This window comes from Cupressus sempervirens, chromosome 2, assembly GCF_028749045.1.
Source record: "Cupressus sempervirens isolate cs-2001-9-10 chromosome 2, ASM2874904v1, whole genome shotgun sequence".
In the NCBI taxonomy this organism is placed as follows: domain Eukaryota; kingdom Viridiplantae; phylum Streptophyta; class Pinopsida; order Cupressales; family Cupressaceae; genus Cupressus; species Cupressus sempervirens.
In genome coordinates this window covers 635,922,294-635,928,805 of record NC_143119.1, presented here as the reverse complement: position 1 = coordinate 635,928,805, position 6,512 = coordinate 635,922,294, and positions in this window count along the sequence as shown.

The following is a 6,512-nucleotide window of genomic DNA, read 5'->3' as shown; positions in this document are numbered from 1 at the left end:
TACTTCTAGCCTAGTATTCCATGGCATCACCATATCCTCAGGTTGAAATTTTCTTGCTACTATCTTCTTATCATATGGGTGCTTCACTTAGACCTGCAACTTAACATTTTAGGTAGAAGCATCTCTCCTTGTCTCATCTAGTTGCAAAATATCATCCATCGTAATTTGCATTTCATCAATGATATCTTCATCATATTATTTTGAAAACTTGTACATCCCACTTAATTTTTTTTGGAGCAATCTAGCTTGGATTCCATTTATTAAATCAAATGGTGCACATCCTATGGCCTTTTTTACTGCTACCCTGTCAGCCCATAGTGCCAATGGTAGTTTGGAATCCCAAACCCTCTTATTTTCATATCAGATCCTCTTAATAATCTTTAGTAAACTCTTATTACTTTATTTTTCTTTTCCATTTCCTTAGGGATGGTATGGTGATGAAGTGGACTTGGTAATTCCATACTTTTCATAGAAAACTTTGTACTCTTCAGATCTAAAATACATTGCATTTTCTATGACTATCTACTCATGGAAACTAACCCTAATAATGATGTTGTTCAAGATAAAATCCATCACTAATTTGCTAGTAGATTTTATGGTAGGGATTTCTTCTACCCATTTTGTGAAATAGTTAGTAGCTACCATAATCCAAGCATGTCCCCTACTTGACATATTTGCAAATTCACTGTTAAAATTAGTTCCCCACTATTGGAATGGTGATTGCACTTCTATTGGTTTCATTCAATGGTAGATTTCAAGAAAACTTTAACTTACCAGTGAATCTTTGACAAGCATCACATTTTTTCACAAGTCTATGTGCATCCTTAAAAAGGGCGGGCCACCAAAATCCTTTATCTGACCACCTTGTGAGCTATTGTCTTAGCCATGTAATGGCCTCTACATATTCCACCATGCATCTCATTTAAGATTATTTTTGAATGTTTCTCATCAATAAATTTGAGTAGGACACATTCTATAGTCCTCCACCATAGTTGCGCACTTCCAATAACATATTTTATAGCTTGTAGTTTTAGGGCTCTCCTCTGATTATCATTCAACCCTCATGGAAATTTCATGTGTTGCAAGTAAAATGTTATTTCCTTGTACCAATCATAGATATCCATGTCACACAATCCACTTCTACAATCATCATCAAGCTGGTTTATTTGGTTTTCTTCAAGTTTAGTCTCTGCCATCAACTTAGCAAGTTCCTATCCTCTTACCAACTTGGTAATCTAGTTATCTATGTTAAATTCTTGGATCCTATTGATCCATGTGCATCTTCTCCCTGAGATTTCTTGTCGTAAGAAGTATCTTTCACTACAATGCTAGGTACAAAAGAAATCATAGTGTCTACCATTAAATAACATCTAAATGCTTTTACAACCTTAACTAAAGCATAATCCCATTTTTCATTGATATCACACTTCAAATCTACAACCTACAGAGATTTATTGAAAAAGGATATAGGCTGTTCAAATCCATCCTAATTCTTCTGTAACAAGACTTGTGCAATAGTATGGAATAAGGCAAAAGAAAATATGTGCATTGGTTCAAAATAATTAGAAGCTCTTAAGACAAGAGCATCATTTATCATCTATTTTATGTTTTGAAAAGCCACACTTGGTTCATCATCCCATCTTATTTTAGAACTCTTTTTTAACATTTTGGAAATGGTTCTACTTATTTCTGGAAAATTGGTAATAAACCTCCTAAGAAAATAATCTTACCAAAGAAAGATTGGATTCCTTTTACATTCTTAGGCTTCTAAATTTTATCTACAGTCTCCACCCTCTCTAGGTCTATCCTAACTCCTTCTTTTCCAACCAAATGACCTAACAATTTACCCTTAGTGACTACAAAGGTACATTTCTTGGGGTTTGAGGAAATACCATATTTGAGAGCTCTAACAAAGACCTTTTCTTGATGCATACAATGGTCATTTTAATTCTTTGAGTATGCTATTAAATCATCTTAAAAATGGAATTCTTCAAACTTTGGAATGTAAACAATGCATTCGTAAGACCAAATGGCATCATCAAAAATTCATAATGACCCTCATGAGTATGAAATGCTATCTTACAAATATCTTCCTCGTTAATCTAAATTTGGTGATAACCTAATCTAAGATCTAACTTAGTGAAATACATAGCTCCATTTAATTCATCAATGACTAGAATAGGAAACTTATCTTTAATGGTGTACTTGTTGAGCACTCTATAATTTGGACACATGCATCAAGTTTCATCCTTCTTGTGCACCATCACAACAAGTGAGGAGTAAGCACTTTGGCTATGCCTAATAATTCTTACCTCTATCATTTCCTCAAAAAAAATTTCTATCTTACATTTTTGTATGTTTGGGTACTTATAAGGCCTGATGTTTGGTTGCTAGCTCCCTAGAACTAGTTGTATGGCATGGTCATGATCCCTCTTAGGAGGCAATCCTTTTGACATATCTCCAAGAATCACTGAGTGACGATTAATTATTGCTTGTAAATCTAAATGATTAAGAGCATTAGATTGAGAGACTTCTAATGAACATAGCTAGGCAACGAATCCATTTGCACCTTTCTTAAGAAGCTTTTTCATTTGATGAGAGCTTACTATCTGTGGGGATTTTTCCTTCAATCCCCTTAGTTCTGCTACCCTTTCCTTTGATTGAAACCACATGAATAGTTCTTGGAAGTTCATCTCAATTGTTCCCAATGTAGTAAGCCATTGTACTCCTAAAACAATATCTACTGCACCCATGGATATCACATACATTAGGGTATCAAGTTGATAATCTCCCATGGATAATTTGATGCTATGACACTTCCCTAAATAATGAGTTGTGCCCCCATCTACAATCAAAAGCTGAAACTCTGGGGCTAGATATATAAAATAATTTAGAAGAGTTTCCAACTTTTTGTTGATGAAAATATAAGTACTACCTAAGTCAATCAACATTGTTACTTTCTACTTCTTTAAGAAACCCACTACTTTGAGAGTTTGTGGTGCACTGAAACTTGAAAGTGCATGACAAGAAATAGTTGGTTGAGAATCATGTGATTCCTCACCTAACTCCCTATACTCCTTTGATATGGGCTCATCCTCTTCTTCCTCACTTGGACCTTCAATATAGAACAATTTATTTTCACTAAATTTGTGTCCTTGACTATATTTTCTATCACAATTGAAACACAACCTATTTGCTCTTCTCTCCTTAATTTGTTGTGGAGTCAACCTAGTAAGTTAAGGAAGAGAAGGTGTTGAATATTCTTTTCCTCTTTTCACATTAGCCCCTTTATTTCTACGAATCAAGAACTTCTCCTCTACCCTACGTGCCTCTATAAAAGACTCATTTATTGAGCTAGGAAAAAACATGCATACCTCTGGTTGAATGTGATCCTTGAGACCACCCAAAAATAAATCATTCAAGTTCTCCTCTGTAATTGTATCCACTCTTAAAGATAGATTTTGGAATTTTTGAATATAATCCTATAAGGTCCCTCCTCACACATACTTATGTTGTAGGAGATTTGAATGAACATGAAGTTATGATTTATGTTGTGAATGTCTTGATGAAATTAAGAGTAGTTGATACATCCATGTTTTAATACTTAGTGATTCGAGAACTACTACATTATCTGACTAATTAAACATTAAAATTTTACTAACAATGATACAAAGAATTTTCACTTGATGATAAGGGTGTTGATTTTGGTACCTTGATGATTAGGTTTTATACTTTTAGAATGTTCAGTATTCCTTAATTGGTGATGTTTATGATGTTAGATATATGCATGCCTAATGATGATTATTCTAGTATTTTAATCTGAATTAATGAATAAGTTATGTTATATTGATTATGTGTTTGTTTATGCAACTATCCAGATAAGTTTTGAATATATGCATGTGATTTTCTTGAGCTACTAATGTGTGCAATGAGTGTGCAGGATATTTTAGCCAAGAAATCTAATGGAGAAACGAAACTGAACCCTATGTACCAATTGTGGAAACCAAGGTTGAGTCTAACAAAAGAAGCAAACCTCGTTGTTCGTATTTTATTTATATCATGGTTTGAAATGAATGCATTATTTTATAATCATTAAGTGTTAACATTTTGTAACAATGATTTTTTAGTGTTGCTTGACACTCATGAATTGTATATGCATTCCAACATGATAGTTAGGGTTAACCAAGTAGCCTAAAGATCTAATTTGGACTAGGTTAGTGACCTTTTTATTAATTAGTTAGTAATCAAGATTAATTATCCTAATCAGAATTAGTGAGTAATCTATTTTTTTGAAGGTTGTTAGAAAATCCTAAAATTTTCCTAGCTTTTGATAGGTCCCTAATTAATCCTAAAGGCCTAAAAATCATGAAATCTAATTACCCAAGGGGTATGGGTATGGGTATGGGTTGGAGGCATTTTCCACCCCCCTAGCCCCTTTTGTTGACTTTTATGGTCACTCAAAAACCTCATTTTGCTTTATTGTGAAAATTGATTGTTTCCATCATGAGTTGGATAACTTTAACTCCACCTTGAGGTTAGCCTTAGGTCTGGTTGAGTTAGAAGCCTTTAGAACTTTAGGCAAGTGGGGGAGTTATTGATTTTTGGGAGTGGTTGAGTTTAAGATATTATTTAGAGACAATTTTGAGAGGGTTTTGAGTGTTCACCCAACCTCTAGTTTTAGAGTGGAATTCAAGATTGAAGGAGAAGGAGAAGAAAGGGAATACTCATCTCAAATTTGTTCATTTTCCATAACCCAATTTCTAAGGGATTATGTTTGCATTTGTATGTTCATATGTGTGTTGAGTATATTTGGAAGGGATTGAAATAGGTTTTCTTAAATGTGTTTCCTTTGTATTTTTTTTTGAATTTCAAAGGGATTGTATGGGCTGTATTGGCATTACTCACCCTTAGATATGGTAGAAGTGGCCATGTATGGGAGGAGGTCTTTAGTTGGAATCCAACAGTGTGGAGTCTCTTCTTAGGACGAGAAGATGGAAATAGAGTAGGGTGTTATGGGCCCCTACTCATCAGTACAAACCATGTTTTGAGTTTTGAAATTTGAGAAGGCAAAGAACAAATGTCCTTGTGATATCAGCTCCGAAAGGGCATTTGTGGAAGAATGACAGTTCTTGAGATTTTAGCCCTAAAAGGGCATATGTTTTGATGTTGTGGCCGACGTCTCCTGTTGGAAAAATCCACCTTCTCCCTAGTCTAGTTCAATGATGAACCTATTGTGCAAACCCGAGATGGGGGTGAATGTTTGATTTTGTCTTCATGTTGAGTTTGGTTGTCTCCCAATCAGTTTTTGTTCTCTCCATGATCACTGTGATGTATTGCAGAATTTGTGATGGATCCCTTGTTAAGGGCCAAGAGGGAAATTCAAAATTGTTAATGGATTTCATGTATGTTGGGAGTTTTTCCCTTAGGATATTATCCTGTGTAAAAATGTTATATTTAAACTTATTGTTGAAGTGTCAAAAAAGTCGAGTTTTCATACTGGTTATTTCTCAGTGGAGCCTTTGAATCAGGTGGTCGATAAAAAAATGATTGAGTAATATTCATGCTTATGATATTTCTAGTTCATTTTAGTTTTTGCATATGTACTTATAAATCGATTATGATGATGTTTACCTTACTTCAAAAATTTTATGTTTTCAAAATTTTACTCATTTGATTAGGGTTAATTAGATAAAAATGATGATATGAAATTTTGGATTTTAAAAATCAAGATATGTTAAAGGGAATTTGATTTATATGATTGCTATTTCACTTTGTAAATTTCATGAGTAATAGGAAGCATAATGCTCCTTCTCATATGTTTAAGCATTACATTTAACATCTACGTAATAAATCAACTTAGAAAAAAATAACCCCCCCCGTTACTAATAAATAAATTTGAAACCCCATACTTAGAAAAAAATGGCCTTAAAGAAAAAGTGTTTCCAAGAGAAAATATCCTCTGGATTTTGTGTGGGGTAGAAGTTTAATGTTCTTTTGAATAGAGAATCTTAAAAGATTATCTAGTTATCCTTTTTTAAGGTTAATAAATATTCAACTTATAGGAAAGAATATTAAATAATGAATAAAAATACATATAAAAAATATCTCAAATATCCTAAGGAATTACCTAACTACCTTTTTAACATAACTCCTAGCTCCAAAAGTGGGCGCTTGAAATCAAAATTTTCTTAAGATGGTGCTAGGTTTAAATGTCATTGAAGGGGATTTGATAAGATAGATGTACCAATGAATGGTATAGAGAGACAAGTTACATAAAGTCTTACTATAATATTAATCACTTCCCTTAATCCCCTCAACCCTGGCGTACTTACCTTTATTCTCCTTTGGGCTATGTACCTTTCAACCTCCTTTGGATCATGTGCCTTTATGTCATTCATGACATTATGCTAGCAAATGCAACTTAAGTGAGGGGGCATTAAGGTCAAACCCACACAAGTTTATAACAAGGTTTTTAAAAACTTTACCTCCCACCAAATTTGTAGACCAAGTGT